This window comes from Canis aureus, chromosome 32, assembly GCF_053574225.1.
Source record: "Canis aureus isolate CA01 chromosome 32, VMU_Caureus_v.1.0, whole genome shotgun sequence".
Lineage (NCBI taxonomy): Eukaryota > Metazoa > Chordata > Mammalia > Carnivora > Canidae > Canis > Canis aureus.
The window spans coordinates 29,425,832-29,443,968 of record NC_135642.1 but is presented as its reverse complement, the minus strand read 5'-3'; the positions used below and the strand labels follow the sequence as shown (position 1 = coordinate 29,443,968).

Sequence of the window (18,137 nt, the reverse complement as noted above, 5' to 3'; positions counted from 1 at the left end):
TACCTTTCTTTTCCTTGCTTGGTGACACTGGAGCTGGATCCTATGGACATTTTTCCTTTGCCAGCTGGCTTGGTGTTAGGCTCTGTTAATAGAAGGTGCTGGTATGCCATTTTAAAGCCAAAAAGGAGGTGGCATTTCCCTTCCTATTGCTGGCCCTGGCGCCCGTGGATCAGTGTTGGGCTGGTAGTGTTGGTCTCAGCATTCTGCATGGACCAGCTCCACTAGCCTGCACTGTCCAGTAAGTTTTCCCACTACCCAGAAACCATTGCTATGGACCAGCTCTCCTTTGCAACCTCTGGCCTGTCTCTCCACCAGCTGGCAGGCTGCTCCTACATTTCTGGCCTACACTTCTGGCAAATGTCTTTGCCACAAATATGCTGATTCTTACCCCTACACAGAACAAATCCTTAATTCCTTCCTCTCACTGCTCTCTAGATGTATTACTTCTGAACTCCTTAAGGTTTTCTTTTCCCTCTTTTAGTAATTAATCATGCTTACTAGTCTGGACATCTTTATATTAAATGTTTCTGTCCAAGCTCTTGGCATTGTTTTTACTCCCTGACTGGCCCCTAAATGATGTAGTGGGAAGAAGAGAAGCGTTGTAGATAATATGGAACAAAAGAATGGCTCCCCCCAACCTCACTGCCTTTTCCCTGCAAAATTAAATACAAACACACACACACACACACACACACACACACACACACAATCCTATCCAAAGGCTATTGAGAATCACTAATTTTAAAAATTCTTTTTTTGTGGGCTAGGTTTTCCAGAAAGCAGACTTGGGACAGGCCCTTGTGCTATACTTTATTATTTATTAGTAAGTGCAATCACCAGGAGCAGGAATAAAAGGAAGAGTTGTTAAAGTAGGGAAGAAGAGAAACCTGATATGAAGACATATTAGCAAACTGGCTGCCCCTAGGTGTGGCTGATGGCTCAGCTTGCCAAAATTGAGCGGCATAAACTGCTTTCTGCTCCCCACTGGTCCCAGGTGCATCCAAGGGGCTTGATACACATTCCAGTTATTCACTGTGCAGATATGTCTTCACAATGATACATAATGCTGCAGTTTCTGTGTACCTCTGATTATTTTTCTTAGAGCAAATCATTTGAAACCTATTTATGGTATCAAGATACAGGGAATGAGAATTTTTAACCAGAATTCTACTGGAAATTTCAGAAAACTAGAATTCCTTACTTCTGAATATTCTGGTTAATAGAAATTTTGTGTTTACTATGTTTTCCCTAGACAGATGTCTTCATTGTGACATAGATGTGCGATTCACATAATAGCACGGTTTTGTGTGTACATGCATACATATACGCGTGCATGTGGTAGAGAGGGATGAGAGAAGGAGGAACCACCAAGATATATATTCAAACAGAACTTTTTGTAAATTGACATACATTTAATTACAAAATTATTTTTCAACATCATAAAGTAAACATCTATTTACCTTCAAATTCTTAAGATTCTTCTGAATAACTTTTGGCTACTGAAATTATGCATACTGTGCCCCCTGGGCACCCTAACCTCACCAGATGGAAGAGCCAGAAAAGAGCAGCTAGAGGGGAAGCACAATACCACTGTCCTTAAGAAAGTGCACACACTAGAAATTGGCTAAAACTGGACTCGCCTAATTAGTCATCCTTGCTAAGAGGCAAGAGGACAACTGGGAATGGGAAATGAAGCCAAAAAATTCAGAGCCAGGTAGGCCCAGGAAGTAAGGTATGAAGAAATGAAGAAACAACCAGGCAGGGGGACTGGGGCTTTTCAGAGAAGAGAGCCACAACACCCCAATCTCTTACCAGTATTTACAACTAGCATGGGTAAAAGACCCTGAGTTAGGGGCCTGAGCCAACCAGCTGACCGTGAACAATTCCTGTACTTATTGCCTACCAATTCTACTCCCACCTTGGCATCCAGATTTACCTTCCGGAGGGTTCTCCTAACCCTTAAGAGAAAGTTAGACTGCCCTTTGGTTGAGGGGATATCAGTGTCTGCAACTTTTCCTCAAAAAATCACTATGAATTTCTTTCCCTGATACATAATTTACAAAAGACGAGAGGTGAATGCACTACTACTTGCATGATTCTGATGACAGTGGGAATTCTGATGGGGCAGCACAGCACGAAATGCAGGAGTTGTGACACCTAGAGTCCTCTGCACGTATGTGCTTGTGGGTCAAGCGTGCATGACCACCCTACACAGATCTTCCGGCCTTCATGCTCTAATTGCAGATTTCTTGCCTCCATTTCACTTGCCCAAGATTGGATTCAACAGTTTGGATTCAGTATCTACTTCAACTTCAGCCATCGATGGGACTGGCCCAGGTTTTTCATCCATGGTACTTCACCCAAATCAATCATAAAAATTGGTAAGAAGGAGTTCTGGGCATTCCAGTTTTATTCCCAGTAAAAAGTCCTTTTTCCCTGCAGTATTTGAATGAGTATGAGAAATTGGCATTTGCCTGCTTTCTTGGCTTTTCAGCTCACTTGGTGAATTTGAATTTTTGTACATTCAGCTTGACTGCTCTGTTGGAGAAGTCAATGGAGATTCATGGGACTATCCTCCCCAATAAAGATGTCTTCTTGGAATCAAAGTGATTCTTCCCAGGGCTTATAACATCTGATGGGTGGCGAGTACTTTCCACATATTGGAGTCACAGATCCCTTTGGAAATCTGTTGAAAGTTATGAACTCTCTCTCAGAAAAATGCTCAGATACATAAAACTTTACACACAATCCTCTGTACTCATGGCCCCCTTTTGGAAACCTGTCTCTGGGCCCAGGTTTTAAAAATCTCCAACTTAAGTAAGACAAATAGAAAAATAGCCCAAGGCAATATTATGATCAGGAGATAAAATTGAATGGTCTGTATGTGACATATAAACTGAATGTGAGAAGGACTTCCAGGAAAGTGGTAGACACTGCAAATAGGATTAAAAAGTAGGATCAATCGAGGAGTTGTGTGATCCAATGGACATGTCCCAGATCTTTGACTATCAAGGGCTCTAAGAAATGGCTCTCTTGGTACTTGCTTCCTACCCAAACGAAAATTACACATTTGGTGTCTCAACAGGCATCCAGTAAACACTTATTTTGAGATGAATTGAAACTTGAATTCTCCATATGGGCACCATTTCTTTGTTGCTATAGAAGCCTTACCGCCCGTGTGGCAATCATCTGGTTTGGTGAGAAACAGACCATGAAGCCAGTGAATCAACTTAGGGACAGATGTGGAGTTTTATTTGTAAAATGACTCAAAAGCTTCCAAAGTTGTGGAATACAAGAAATCTGAGTTGTGGGTAGAAGAAAATTTGAAAAACCTAAAACAATAGGAAACAGTCTTGTCTGTAACAGCAAATATAAGTTTAAAGTATAATTTAACAATACCATCAATTTAAAACCTAGAATTACAACATTCTTAATTTTTTCCTTCGGCAAATATTCAGAGGGAGCCTGCTGTATTCTAGATATGTTGTAAATCCTGTAGATCTAGATCTTTGCAAAAGTGAGCATGACAGATCTAGACCCTGTCCTTATAGAACTTAATCTAGAAGACTGCAGAGACCACCACCCTGGTCATTCTGTAGATGAAGAGAGCAAGGCCCGATAAGAGGGGAAGTGATCTGTCCAGGATCACACAGCGAATTAGGGACTGAATTATGACCAGAGCCCAGGGCTTCTGACTTTCCAAGAGCACAATCATATAAGAATTTGACACTGAAATTGAGGGGATTGTAAAATTTTACAATCAAACATTTATTGAATTTTCTACTATATTTTGTACCAGTCCTTGGTTAAGGGCCAGATATACTGAAATATATAATTAACAGTTTGACCTTCTAAGATATGGTGGCTAATATAAATTTGCTTATAAAAGCCAATGATTTTAGTACGGTGGCTTTTTATATTGACAAGATGCAAACAAACGAGCTTAATTTCGGGGATCACAGTCAATTCTTTAAAAAAATAGCAAAAAAAGAAAACAAAAGAGGGAGGAGACAATGGCAGCAATAATAATGTCAAGCAGAAATTGAGTCATGTTTTGGTGGGGGAAGTATTTTACTCAGAGGAGATCAAGTTCTCCTCTGTTACCTCATAAACCACACTAGCAAAAGAGCACCTACAGCCCTGAGGACCCCCACATTTGCACAGCTTGGTCCTCATTGGAAGAGGAGGTGATGGAGATAGCATCAGGAAGTGCAGCTACCTGAGGGGGAAAGAACCCCTGGCCATAAATACTTGGGTGAGATAGAATTTCTAACACACTCTGCGCCCAGGGCATGCAGGTGGGCCTTTGAAATCCTTCCTGTGCTTTGGCAGCAGTGTGGTGCCTCTCTGGCACCTTTATTGATGTATCCATTAGAAAGTGACATGATTTGCTTACTAAGTTTCTGTTTAATTTGCATCCTAATGTTCTATCATTAGGATATAAGTAGAGGCAAAGGGAATTGAGCAATGTAGAAATTCCCTCTGGGGATCTGGTCACTCAGCCTCGTGAACTGAGAGGGCTGCAGCCTGCAGAAGCAGGTACCTGAGCAGATCCACCCCGTGGAACCCACTGCAGCATTGGATGGGAAATTCTGAGGTGTGGGAACATGGCCTTCATGGCATGTGTTCCGTCTGAATCCAGTCAGTGCTCACTGAGGTTGGTTCTCCGTATCTCCAGGAGGTCCTTGGTGCTTCAGGTTTGGCGTTTTTCCTACCTGGGGTTTGGATCAGCTGAGGTTGGCATCACAGCTATTGCCTTCTGGCATATGTGTACTGCTTCAGAATCTTCTGTCTTGGGCTTGGCGCCTTAGGAGTGGAATCTTAAAAGGAACACCTGGGAGCCAGACATTCCTTAGTTTCCTTAAATCCTGTCATGAGTTAGATAACATGTCTGAATCTTGGGGAGCTTTTATCTGGAGTATGGGTGAATTGTTAATTTGAAAAATTGTTGAGAGCCCTAAATGAGATAATATACTTAGAGTGTCTGACACAGTGCGTGAGTCAGCAAGTGCCTAAAAACAACACAGTTCCATTCTTTTCTGTGAGTGCCTTGTTTGGTTTCTGAAGTTCTCCAGCTCCCAAATGAAGGTTCTGTGGGGACCAAGCACCAGACTCCTGAGTATCCAAACTGCATTTTTCTCTGGCCCACTCTCTAGAATGAAATTTGCCCAGATTGGCTGCTGCTTGCAAATGGGCAAAAGTATTAAATGATTTGTTCAGGAAAAAATTCTGTTCAGGAAAGAATGTGATCCAGCCCTCCTCTTCCCTCTTGCCAGAGCTGAGAGCCCCAGCTGTGTGTACATAACACGAGGGCTGTGAGCACACTAGAGAGCAGCTAGTCCAACCTTCTCAGTTTTAAGATGAAGAAATCAAGGGTGAGGATGTACCCAAAGCTGTAGAGCCACTTAGTTGCAGAATTAAAGAGAAGAACTAATGTCTCCTGTTTTTGTGGAGATTTCATCATCTTCAAAGTACTTTCATGTGTTTTATTTTATTCGATCCTCTCTACAATTTTGAGAAGAAGACAAGGTATTAGCATCCCCATTTTACAGATGAGCAAACTGAGATGCAAAGAGGAAACAGTTCAAAGTCTCAAACCCAGGTTTCTGAATTCTGAGTCTAGTTATCTTTTCTAGGCCCCAGCTCAGGTGCCAGTACTCTTCTGATTAGTTCTGAAAACCATGTCCATGGTCCAAAGCTGGGATACCTTCTGTATCACTGGTCTGCTCTTTGTCAGGGAGGAAATATTCGTGTCACTTTTGTCTGAGCTCCAGACAGTCTACCAGAAATACTTAAGTATGAATGCTTCCTGTTGGAACCCTGGCTTCCCCTTCCCTCCTAGGACCCTCTGGAACTCTCCTCGCTGTGCTGCTGAGAGGCCTCAATGTCTGAAATTTGAGGGCTTCACATTTAATCTGCCCCTACTGGTGTGTGTGTATGCTGGCTGGGGAGAAAGCCTTCGAGGACTGGTGGGAAAGCTGCTGCTAGCTGTCCTCACCAGTTCAGGGACCATGGAGTTGCTTGTCTTGTTTTCCTGAAGACCAAAATTGAGCCCCAGGGAGAAACTGCAGCAAAGTGAATTTGGGCAGATGTCTAAGAAGTCCCACAGGGGCACTTGGGTGGCTCAGTCGGTTGGGCATCTGCCTTTGCCTTGGGCCATGATCCCAGGGTCCTGAGATCAAGCCTCTCATTGAGGGGTCTGCTGCTTTCCCTCTGCCCCTCTTCCCATGCTATGTCTCTCACTGTCTCTCTGTCTCTCAAGATGAATAAATAAAATCTAAAAAAAAAAAAAAAAGAACTCCCACAAGCAGAGCTGTTCAACCATGGAATTAGCTTTCTGGCCACAGGAGGAAGAAGAGCAGAAACAGAGTCATTTGCTTTCAAGTCCTGTAGACTAGATTCCTTCATCAGGGGTAGTCCTTCATCTGGATTCCTTCATCCAGAGTTTGGTCTGGAATTTGAACTCTAAAGTCCTTCAGACTTCCAGGTTCGTGTCATTCCATTGTGATCATCTGTTCTTTCTGCCTGCCCATTTTCGTTTATCCTTCTTTTCTGGACCCCCTTCTACCATCAGCCAATGTGGTTTGCAACCTTGTGGGCTCATGCCGGATTCCTCTCCTGCTCCAGGATAGATATATGTTCTCATTCTGGCCACTGTAACTAATCCAATGAGAGAAGTCTCAGAATTTTGGTGGTTCCATTAGGAATAGAAGAGCTCTCTTCTGGCCAGAGTTGCGGAGCCAGAAGATGTAGACCTGAGACTTTCAGGGGCCATCTTGCCCTCTCGAGAGAGAAGCCTGAAGAGGAAGCAGAGCAGAGAGATGGTGACTTGCATGTTTGCCGGCAGTGATTGGGAACCTGAACTGAGCCATACTCAAGGCTAGACACTGCCCCTCCCCCCAACTGAACTTTGAGCCAGGGGATTCCTACTTTTCTCAGGCTGGTTTGAATTGGACATGACTCAGTAATTCATTAAGACCTAAAATCCATCCCAGACACCCAACCTCCCTAACTTTTTTGAATAAACACCTCCTAGTGCCTTTTTCCAAGGAGATTATGGCTAGTTTCATTTATACTATTTACATTAAGTGTTTAAAAGTGTTAGCTTTGCACAGTGGCAGTATCATAGCCAATGAGGTTTATCCAAGGTGCAATTATTGCTAAGTGTTTAAAAGTGTTGTTTTATGTGGTTTGTTTTGTTAGCATTTTGAATTTTTAGGCAATTTTTGGCATCACAATGCTGTTATAAATTAAGGTTCTGGTTTGCAGTTTTCACTCACATGACATCCATAATAGAGTTTTCATATTTTGGGATGTAGGTAATCACACTTTCCCACCTAGAAGACTAAGGTGATATATATGTTTACGTTTGGAAAGTACGTAGAGAATTTTGCTATGGCAAGTATTCCAAGTCTTTTTCATCTTGATCACTAATACAAGATTTATGTTTGCACTCACAGAATATGACAAGCTAATAAATTAGACTTGCTGACAACCCTTCAATAAAGGAACTATTTTTCTACAGTTAACAGTCCTTTTTAGATCTTAATAAGCTTACTTAGTGTTAATCATCTTGTCATTGGCAAAACTGTCTCCTAAAGAATAGAAACTCTAATGAAGATTACCCATATTAAAAATGCTTTTCTTCTTAGGCATAATTCTTTAAGTGAAACACATACACGAAATCAACATACTTATACAGGCAGTGCTTACTTTTTATGGCAGCAAAGAAGTGTAAAATTAACTGAGCAAGTCATTCTTAATAACCATGAGAAAAAATTACAATTGTTTTTGTGCCCTTTAAAAATTTGTGTCAAAACAGTAAAATCTGTCTTACTGTTGCTTGAAAATGTATAAAGAGAGTTTAAAAATGTAAAACTAATACTTAGTGTATTATAATTTAAAACATTAGAAACATAGGGAATTAAACTGTTTCCTTGCAAAAAAACTGATCAAAAGTAGTTAAAACAGTGCTTGCCTTCTTTTTATCACATACCTTATGATGTAGAGCAAACATCTTTTCTATGCATTGGTGAATTGTTAAACTTCTTTCTGAGTTTGGGTCAGCTTCCAGCATTTTCTCCTTCGTACTTTTAATGATATAAAATATCTCCAAGAGTTCCTTATGTGTGAATTTTTGTTGGTGTCACTTCCTCTGGGACTTCATCTTTTTCATCATAAACAAAATGGAAGGGGGGTGTCTGTCGAAATCCTGCCTATAAATGAAGTCTAGGACTCTGCCAGCATTGAATAAATAGACCTACTTAAGCTCCATAGACAGTCATTTTGAAACCTAGCATCAGGATCCAGCTCTGTGTTAGAAATTATAGTGCTTTCCTGCATTTTCAGTATTTCTTATTTAGATCATGTCTTATTTTATTGTATGCTCACATGTTCCTCATTATTCTCTGAGTTAGGCTTGGCAGAAACAATTATCCCCACTTTAGAAATAAAGCAAATGAAGCCCCAAATAATGAAATTGTGGCAGCAATTAACAGGATGTTAACCAGCCCTATTTTCTCTTCTTGGGCTCAGAGCTAAACTACATTTCCCAGCCCCTTATTAGTAAGTAGAGCCATGTGACTAGTTCTTACCAAATGAATGTGAGAGAAGGAATGTGTCATTTATGGGCCAGGACAATTAAGTGGGGGTGAGGCTTCTCCATTCATTCCTTCCTTCCCCTCCTACAGTGACCTTGGAGACCACCTGTGAGGATAGTGGAACCACAGTGGAAAGAGCCTGGGTCTCTGCCTGGGTCACTTTTTGGAGGAAATCTATCCAACCTACTTTGTACTATGATATAAGTGACAAATCCTCGTTTGTCATGTTAAGCCCCTGAGATGGTAGATAGAGCCTTTTGTCATGAGGTCTACCCTGACTAATTCACAAGTAGTTAAGTGATCTGTTCAAAGTCACACAGCTTGTCAGTAACAAAGGCAGATCATGAAAACAAGCCTCTCAAATCCTGTGGTATGTATAAAGGCCTGACTGTTCTAGTGGTCTAAGGAGTTGACAGATCTTGTGAAGTGGTGGTTGTAAGTTAGCAAAATAAATACAGGCCCTGCTTTTCTAAACCTACCCATCTAGGGCTCCTCATGGTGACTATTCTTGGTAGGTGGTGAATGCATCCTTTGTATTTGGTCCACATCAAATACATCAAGAGATTACAACTATAACTGTATTGTAAATTAGCAAAGATACTTAGGGTCTGCTGGATTTCCTCTGTCCATCGGAAGAAAGTGAAGTGTTTTTTTTTAAACCAGAAAATGCAATTCAAAGGCCAACAAATGAGAGTAAACTTTGTCATTGTAGCCATCCTGTCTTCAAGATCTTCAAGTCTTCAAGATCACATCTCAAGGCTGCTTTTAGGAAGCACTTCTACGTGGATCTTGTTAACATTTCATAGGGATGAGGCATGGGTTCTCTATCCTTTAGGACAGTAGAGGAAGGAAAGGAAAAATGCCATTTCAGAAAGGAAGGGTATGGTCATAATGATACTGCCCTTCGTTATTTTTATTTTTCAAAATCAGCTCTTGGTTTACACTGGAACTTATAACAATATGGAATTGGGAGAACTGATATCAACCAGGATATTAACTTCTCACTGAAAAAAATTAGACAAAAAAAGAAAAAAATTAGAAATTTGGAGAAGTTACATTATTTAACATGACACCAATGGCATTAAATAAATTATCGGTTCAGTGTAGTCAGAAGTAGCTTTGGAAAAATATTTATCCAAGGACTATGGCAGGCTGCACAATGGGAAAGCTGGTCTTTGAAAAGATCATATTTATTGCTTGGCACTTGACTTGCTCACAATCAGCATGATCCAGCATAAGACAGGGCACACACAATCTCAAGTGGTTCACCCGCTCTTTGAAGTGTTAACAGGTCAATAACAATTGTTTGAAAAGTCTAAAGGTGTTTTCCCAAATGCCATTTGTCAGAATGTTACAAGAGTTCTTCTCCCCACTCCCCTGCTAACTCTCCTTTTTCATAATTTCTACCCTAGAGGCAAACTTGTTGGTCATCAATAGTAACATTTTAAAGAGTTGTCAAAAGCACTTTCAGAAGCATTAATTCTAAGTTTGCTAAGTAAGCAATCAACTTTTAACCACTATCTCTTCAACCACTTTTTCCCCTTGTTTAAAAAATATGTACTATATATTGAATACTTATATATATTTGTATCAAGTGTAAGTTATAAAGAACAACAGTGGAGTGAACACCCATTTATAAACATTACTAGTATCCCCCAAAGTCCCTACTGCCATCCACCTTCCTCCCCACATAAGAAACCTTTATCCTAAATTGGTTTTTATTATTCCCTATGGATGTAGCCCTGAATTTTATATGTATTTATCCCTAAATAATCTAATTATATAGTTTGAATTTGCACTTTTTTGCATTTAGTATCAATGTAATTATATTGTATATATTTGTTTGCTTCCTCTCCTCCACTATGTTATTTTATGTATCTGAGATTCAACCTATGGATGCATGTAGCTCCTATATTGGTTTGAACTGTATGAATTTGCCACAATTTATTTATCCGTTACTATTGATGTATAATTGGGTAGTCTCTGTTCTTTCTTAAAGCAGTATAGCTATAAACTCTGCTGTGTGCATCTCACGCTACACACATGCAAGAGATGCCCTGGAGCAGTAGATCTTATACTTCAGTGTGTGTTTGCATTGACTGGAGCACCTACAAAAATCCCCAGACTTGATCGCCAAGGATTCTGACAAAAAATCCTGAGGTGGAGTCCACGCTTCTGCATCTTTTCAATCTCGCCATTGATTCTGAGACACGTGGTCCACTGACTTTCCCTTTGAGAACCACTGCTTGATGTACATACCTAGAGATAGACGGCTGTATTGTAGAGTATGCATATGTGTAACTACTTTGAAATTCAAAATTAGCTTCTAAAGTGGTTATGCCTCTGATACTCCACCAAAAAAAGTGTAACAGTTTTCACTGTTTCACATCCTTGCCAGCATCTCAGCATTGTTCATGTTTGCTAATCCTGTGGGGTTTCATTGTGGTTTTCATTTATTTCTAATTATTCATGAGATTAGGCATCTATTCATGTTCTTTTACTTGACATCCTTATTTCTTCTTTTCCTAAGTACTGTCCAAAACTTTTTCCTCGTTTTCTGTTGAGTTATCCTTTTCTTATTGATTTATAGGACAGATTTCTCCTCTTAGTCAGAAATGTGATGGAAGAAGGCAGAAGAGATGAGATATGAGGAAGACTCCACCACCATTGCTGGCTTTGAAGATGAAGGGGCCCACAATCCAAAAAATGTGGAGTGACTGGCCTTTTGAAGCTGAGAACAACTCTAGCCCAACAGCCAGCAAAGAAATGGGAACCTCACTCCTGTAACTGCATGGAACTATATGCTGCCAATAACATGCATGATCACATTCTCCCCGAGAGTTTCATAATAAGGATAGCAATCCTGCCACCTTGGTTTTAGCCTGGTAAGACCCATATAGACTTCTGACCTATAAAACTGTAAGATAATAAATTGTGTTTGGTGTAAGCTGCTAAGTTGGTGTTAATTTGTTATGGCAGCAATAGGAAACTAATACAAAAAGAATGTGAGCTTTCCAGTTGAGTGCAGTGTTTCATATTTATCCACCAGATGAAGTTTCTTAATTATGTTTAGATCTACTATACTCTTACTAATTATCTGTCTTATGAATAATTGAGAAAGATACAGGTGGATTTTTCTCAGTTTCTCTTTGTAGCTCTGTCAATTTATACTTTATGTGTTTGAAAGCCATTTTATTAAGAATATAGTTATTAAAATTGTTGTAGTTATTAGTAACTTCCATATTTTAATCTACCCAGAAAATCTTTGTAATTTAACTGGACAGTTTAGTCTTTTAAATTTATCAAGATTTGTGAGATGTTTGAGTTCATTTATTGCTCCCTCATTTTGTGTTTTTCTTTGTCCTTCCTATTGTGTTTATCTTTTTTCTCCTTTCCTGCCTTTCTTTCAGGTTTGATTGTATTTGTTTTTCCCTAATTCTCTTTTCCCTCTCTCCAAAGTTGGGAGTTTTATACTTGCTATGTTTTTACTGACTTCCTTAAACATATAAGTAATTGATGTTTTTAAATAAAAAGTAAGTACATTTATACTTTATAGAGTACGTTTTCACCTACTTTTACCTATATATTTATCATTTTCTGTGCTCACATTTTTTCCTGGAACATCCAACTTTCATTTGTGTTCATTTTTCCTCTGACTGCCTGAAGAATATCACTTAGAATTTCCTTTAATGCTGGTATTTTGATGGAAAACTCTGATTTTTCTCATCTGAAAGTATCTTTGCTCCTGGAAGATAATTTTATTGGGTATAAAATTCTATTTTAAAAATCATCTTTTTCCTCTCAGGACAGTAGGTTGTTTCCTTGTCTTCTGGATTGTATTGTGGCTGTAGAAAAATCAGCTGTCAGCCCCAGTGACATTCCTTTACAGATGAATCGTCTTTTTTCTGTAGCTGCTTTTAGTATCATCTCCTTTTCCTCAGTGTTTTGGGATTTTATTTTGTTGTCCAAAGGTGAATTTCTCCTGCTTAAGGTGTTTTGGGGTCTTGGAATTGAAGATTAGTGTCATTTGTCAGTTCTGAAATTTCTCATCCGTTATCTTCAGAATCTCTCTTACCTTTTCTTTCACCTCTTTCTGTAATCCTGGTGACACATAAGTAAGACATCTTCACTCCATATTCCATATAACTTCTCTGTAATATTTTCATCACTTCTCAATTGTTTTTGATCTGTGTGGCATTGTGAATAATTTCTTCAGCTCTGTCACTGCTAGTTCTCTCTTGAGCTGTGTTTTTTCCATTGAGTTTTTATTCCAGTTATTTGATATCTTATTTGTAGATACTCCATTTGGTTCTTTTTCAAATCTATTTATCATTTTTAAGATTCCAGGTCCTCTATTTGAATTAAATAGTTTAAAACATAATTATTTTTATTTTGCATCTGAAATTCCAATATTCTCCTGATTGATATTTCAATAGCTATCTGTGACATCTTGTTTCTTTACTGATGATAATGATATCATTATTTTACTATGAACTTCAATTTCATAGATAATTTGAAAGCCTTGGTTCCGAGTATGTTCTTCTCTAGAGGGTTTAGCATTTGCTCATCCAAATTCCTTACACCATGTTAAACTAAATTTTTGGCCTGACTTTTTCAGAATATTCTGAAAGTGTGATTTGTGGTGAAAATCTGTATGTGGGCCTATCTGTGGTTATAAAAAGTTTTGTTTCCCCCCTTCCCATTGCCAAGGTCAGGAAAGGCAATTTTCTTTTAGTCCTCCTCTGTCCCCCTCTGCAGGTGTTTAGTTCACTGTTCCTCTTATGATATAACTCTTAAGAATCCCAGATATATGCAGGGATCTCCTACTCAACTGTTGACCTTGCATGGGCTGTAAGTTTTATCTTCTGTCTCCCTTTGCCTGTACAATTGTTAAAATGGAAGCTCAAAGTCACCAGAATTCATCAGAAGCTCTCCAGAATGAAAGTTGACCTCATTGCTCTGCAGACTCCTACTTCCACTATATTTTTGTCATCTGAGGATTCCTTATTTTATTTCCAGCTCAATAATGGATTTCTAAAGGAGTTTTTTATAGTTTATCCAAGGAGTTCTATTTGGGGTTTCTAGTCCACCATATTGTTGGAAGGAAATTTCCTCAAAAAACCTATTATATTCATTTACCCACTTAAGATTTATTGCTAAGCACCCAGCATTTAAAAAATAATAAAACCCAGTCTCTGCTTTGAAAAAGATGGCAGTGTTGGGGGCTGAGTTCTCTGGGATTTCTTATCTGAATTAATAATGTTTCCTGCATTTACTTTATGTGAGAACATATAGCCAGTATATTCTCAGAGAATCTAGTAGTTATGTAACATGAATGCATAAGTGTTTGTTGAATGAATGCACAAATTAAATATTAATTGATTAATGAAACAAGTTAGCCTTAGTTGTGTTTCACTAAAGTTTTGTTTTTTCCTGAGCCTAGTGCAGTTCAGGAAATACAGAAGAGAAGCCTTACCCAGGAGACTGAAGGGTAGCCATGCTCACAACCCCTGCAGCATTTCCGCTTTGTTTTGTTTTTCTCAGATAGGTTTTGTTAGTTGTCTGTGGCACAGTCCTAATGAGAACTGAGAGGCATCAGTACATAACATATGTTGAACTATTCCAGTTGGATCTAATACATCACGTTCAGTAACAACTCCTTCAGTCTCCTAATCGCTTCCTGATTCTGTCATAGACTTCTCTGCCAAGTGAAGATAACGTCTCATGACAGGCAGACATGCTGTGGCAGGGGGGCTGAGGGGAAGACAAACCTAGCATTTCTAACTCATGCTTGGAAACACAGGTAATCATTCATTTCCATGCAATTGCTTATCGTGTAGAAACATTTTAAATTTAGTCTTGATGATTCTGATGGACAGGAGCTGTTGGAAGGACCTGAGGAATAATTAATCTAATACAATGGTACCAGCAAAATGAATATTTTATATCACTGTCAAGCCACATAGAACCATTCTGTAGCTGATGGGTCATTTGGGTTGGGCACAAGTTGAAACCCTTCTTCACTGAAACAAGAGATTCTTCCTTTATCTCAAATATAATTATCCATTTAAATGTCATGGGTCAATTTATTAACACTTTATTCATTGGGGTATAACCTTTATTAGGCTTTATTGCTACCAGAAATTATATCCTACACAAATACAATAGAGATTTAAATGTTCTGGAGAATGAGCTGATGGTTCCTGCCTTTATGGTGTCGCTCAGTAATGGACCTTGACCAGCAGAAGATTTGATAAGTATAAAATATTACTGCTTGATGCTAATTTGGTTCCTTTTTAATGACTGATAATCCTTGTCGATTTAGTGTGATCGTCACAATCCAGTACTGTTTCCCACCCTGGATGTGACTGTAACAGGAGCCATTAAGTGTGTGTCTGCATAATAAAATTAGTCAGGGAAGCTATGTACATTGTTTCCAGGCCTTTGGATTTCCATTATAGTAGTGAGGCTTGTTGAAGTGAAAAGTCTGCCATCAGCTCAACCAAGTCCCTGGCTCCTTGGATGATATGCAAAGGACTGATGATGACTATGTTAAGAAATCAGTTCTTAGAGTCCTCATAAATTCATCATGTATAAATAGGAGCTGTAGATTTTGAGCTAGCAGAGATGGTTTGGTTGCTGATTTGCCTAACAAAGCTTTACACAGCTCCAAAGCTTAAATACATAATCAGTCTTTCACAGCTAAAATTTTAAAGGGAGAAGCCTCTCTTCAGTTTGGAGATTTATCACTCCTTCGGAAGGTTGCTGTATTATAAAGAAGTTGGAATTGCTTGACATCTTTGAAAATAATTTAAATGTATGATCTGATCCCACTGCGCCCTTGTAGGGATTTCTGAGACTTGAGAGGAAGGCAGAGATAAGGACCTCATCACTATGTAAAGGCGCTGAAATAAATAAGTGCATCTGCCCTGTTCCCCTTCCCGGTCCCCCAGCTTATATGGGATCAAGTTCAGATTCCTTTCTTCTAAAGCTGCTCTCACGTGAGTGCCCGGGAACTACCTCCCTACAGCCTGGAGCCTGCCAGGAGAAAAGTGGAGACTGTATCAAAGAAGGACCTGTTTTGCTTCTGAATTAAGTAGCCCTCCTTTTAACAGGCCAGAAATTTATGTTCTAAATGTTCAGAAAGTCTGGATGGAGAGCAAGAAGGTAATCGAATGTAAAGGCAACATCGGGACCTTCCTAACAGAGGACTGTTGCCTGTTGATGATATTATTGTGTGGCATTAGCGAAAGGTTTTTTGTTTGCTAAGCCCTCTGGAGTCATTAAAACTTGGGTTATTAGAAATGAGAATGCTTGTTCAGCATTAGACTATAGAGCAAGCAACCATTCATTTTTTAACACTAAGTGTTATAGTAAACCAACAGTTCATGGTTTAGAAAAGAAAAAAATAAATTAAAAACAAATAGAAAACATAATGTCTGTATAGTAAGTGTCTATTATCATCTCTCCTCTGCAGGGTTGCTTTTTGATTACAGAATATTAAGCAAATCAGAACACGAGGTTTGTTCCATGGTAGAGATGGGACTGCCGTGGACTTGGCACCCTTTGTCCATTGGGAAGCTCCATTCTTCCTGGCTGTATTCCAGCCTCTTTCTTCCTACTTTGACTAGCATTGTCCCTAGTCAGAGCCAAGAGCTTGCGCCCCTGCCAGCAGCCTCTAGAAAGTAGTAGTGTTGCATGGTCTTTGGAAAAGTATTGTAGAAGGTAACCCAAGAGCAGCCTGCCTCTTCTCTATCCCACCCAGAAATGGGCAGTGGCAGACCTGAGGGGATGATGGGCACTTCTGTGAGGCTCGAAGAGGACACATTTTCCCCAAGCCAGAGTAACCCCTACAAGGGTGACCTTAATTTCTGAACACTGTGTCTTGTAGACTTCTCATGAATATAACAAAGGCTAGACTTTTTTAAAAAATCAAATAAAAATGATGGCTCATCATTTGCCATCTTGATGCCTACAGCTGTTCTTTTCTGTTTGTCCATTTCTAGATTATAAACTCCATTAGAGAGATGTCTTGTTCTCTTTTGTGTCTTTAGCCCCTGATTGTGATTAAGCATGCAATATTTGTTGACTGATCAGTTGCTTTCTCCAGCCTATCTGAAATCTGCCCATCCTTAAAATCCCTGATCAAGTCCTCCATAAAGACTTCTCAAATAATGTCACAGTGTAGCAGTGCCTCAAAATGCATAGCACTTATAGTGTACATCACTCATTAGGAAATTGGTCAGGAAATTACTTACAGCATCTTTACTATTTGTGTTTGTGTTTTATTTTGCCACTTACAGTTTTGTGGGGGTAGGCATCTCATCTAACTAGATTGCAAAATTCTTGAGAAGGCCGTTATCATTTTGTGGTGCCCCATAGTTATAGTGCTCTCTTAGATCAGTGCTTGGAGCATTATAAATATCTAATAAATGTTGACTATCAGCTAATAGTGCCTAGCCCAACACCTCTCATATAATAAGCATGCACTGATTGTATACTGATTGATGAATGAGCTGATGATGGGATATCTTATGAAGACATCACTCAGTATATGCCAACCATTGCCTGTTATATGCACACACACACACACACACCCTTCCTTCTAGGGGATCTGTCCCACCTCCTGTCCTTAATGTTTCATTAGTCATTTCTCAAAGTGATCCTACCCTTCTGGTCATAGTTGACCAGACCAGAGTTGGTCATCTAACTCTAGGTTAGCCCATTATTGGGCAAGTCCATGATCAAAATGATGAGTCAGGATAATCAGTTCCCTGTCATTTAGATAGGGAAAAAAGAGTCCTAAGTGGGTGTCAGTGGGTATTAAAGCTGAAGAAATGTTTGAGAAGTGACAGCATTTGGGTGGGCTAGAGTAGCCATGAGCCATGTGGCTCAAAGTGATAAGAGGGCAAAGAAAGCCAGTCAGTACAATAAGGAAAACTAAGTAAGGCTGAGAAAGAAGCAGATGCCAAGGCAGCCCGAAACTGATCCTTTAGAATCCTGTCATTTCTAGTTTCAGTTCCAATTTAATTCCAGAACTCACACTTATTAGTATGGCTGCTATGTTTTTTTTTAAAAAAAGAAAGAAAACAACAGATGTTGGGGAGGATATAGGAATATTGGGATGCCGATGTGAATTTAAAATGATAGAACCACTGGGTCACCTGCCTGGTTCTATTGGTAGAGTACATGACTCTTAATCTCAGGGTCATGAGTTCAAGCCCCACATTGGGTATAGAGCCAAAGAAAGAAAAAGAAAGAAAGAAAGAAAGAAAGAAAGAAAGAAAGAAAGAAAGAAAGAAAGAAAGAAAGAAGAAAGAAAGAAGAAAGAAAAGAAAACACTAAAATGCTACAACTAGCATGAAAAATAGTATGTCAGTTTCTCCAAAAATTAAACATAGAATTACTGTATGATCCATCAATTCCACTTCTGAATTTATACACAAAAGAGGTGAAAGCAGAGAAAAGATACTCATACACCCTGTTTATAGCAGCATTATTGACAATAGCCAAAGGTGGAAACAATCCAAGTGTCTT

General features: G+C 39.3%; 1 long non-coding RNA gene and 1 other non-coding gene across 3 annotated transcripts in view; both read left to right on the top strand.

Annotated features, from left to right (window-relative positions):
- The window catches only part of LOC144303314 (uncharacterized), a 395,489-nt gene that overhangs the window by 363,647 nt on the left and 13,705 nt on the right, over window positions 1-18,137 (top strand). Inside the window, exon 7 of one of the 2 annotated variants that reach the window (XR_013370380.1) lies at window positions 11,191-11,485. This is a non-coding gene — a long non-coding RNA (uncharacterized LOC144303314). Of the gene's footprint in view, window positions 1-11,190; window positions 11,778-18,137 lie in introns of those variants that run through there. The other variant, XR_013370379.1, reaches the window with a different exon arrangement.
- Window positions 7,104-7,241, top strand: LOC144303674 (U4 spliceosomal RNA). The gene has a single exon (XR_013370656.1). It is a non-coding gene; the product is annotated as a U4 spliceosomal RNA (small nuclear RNA).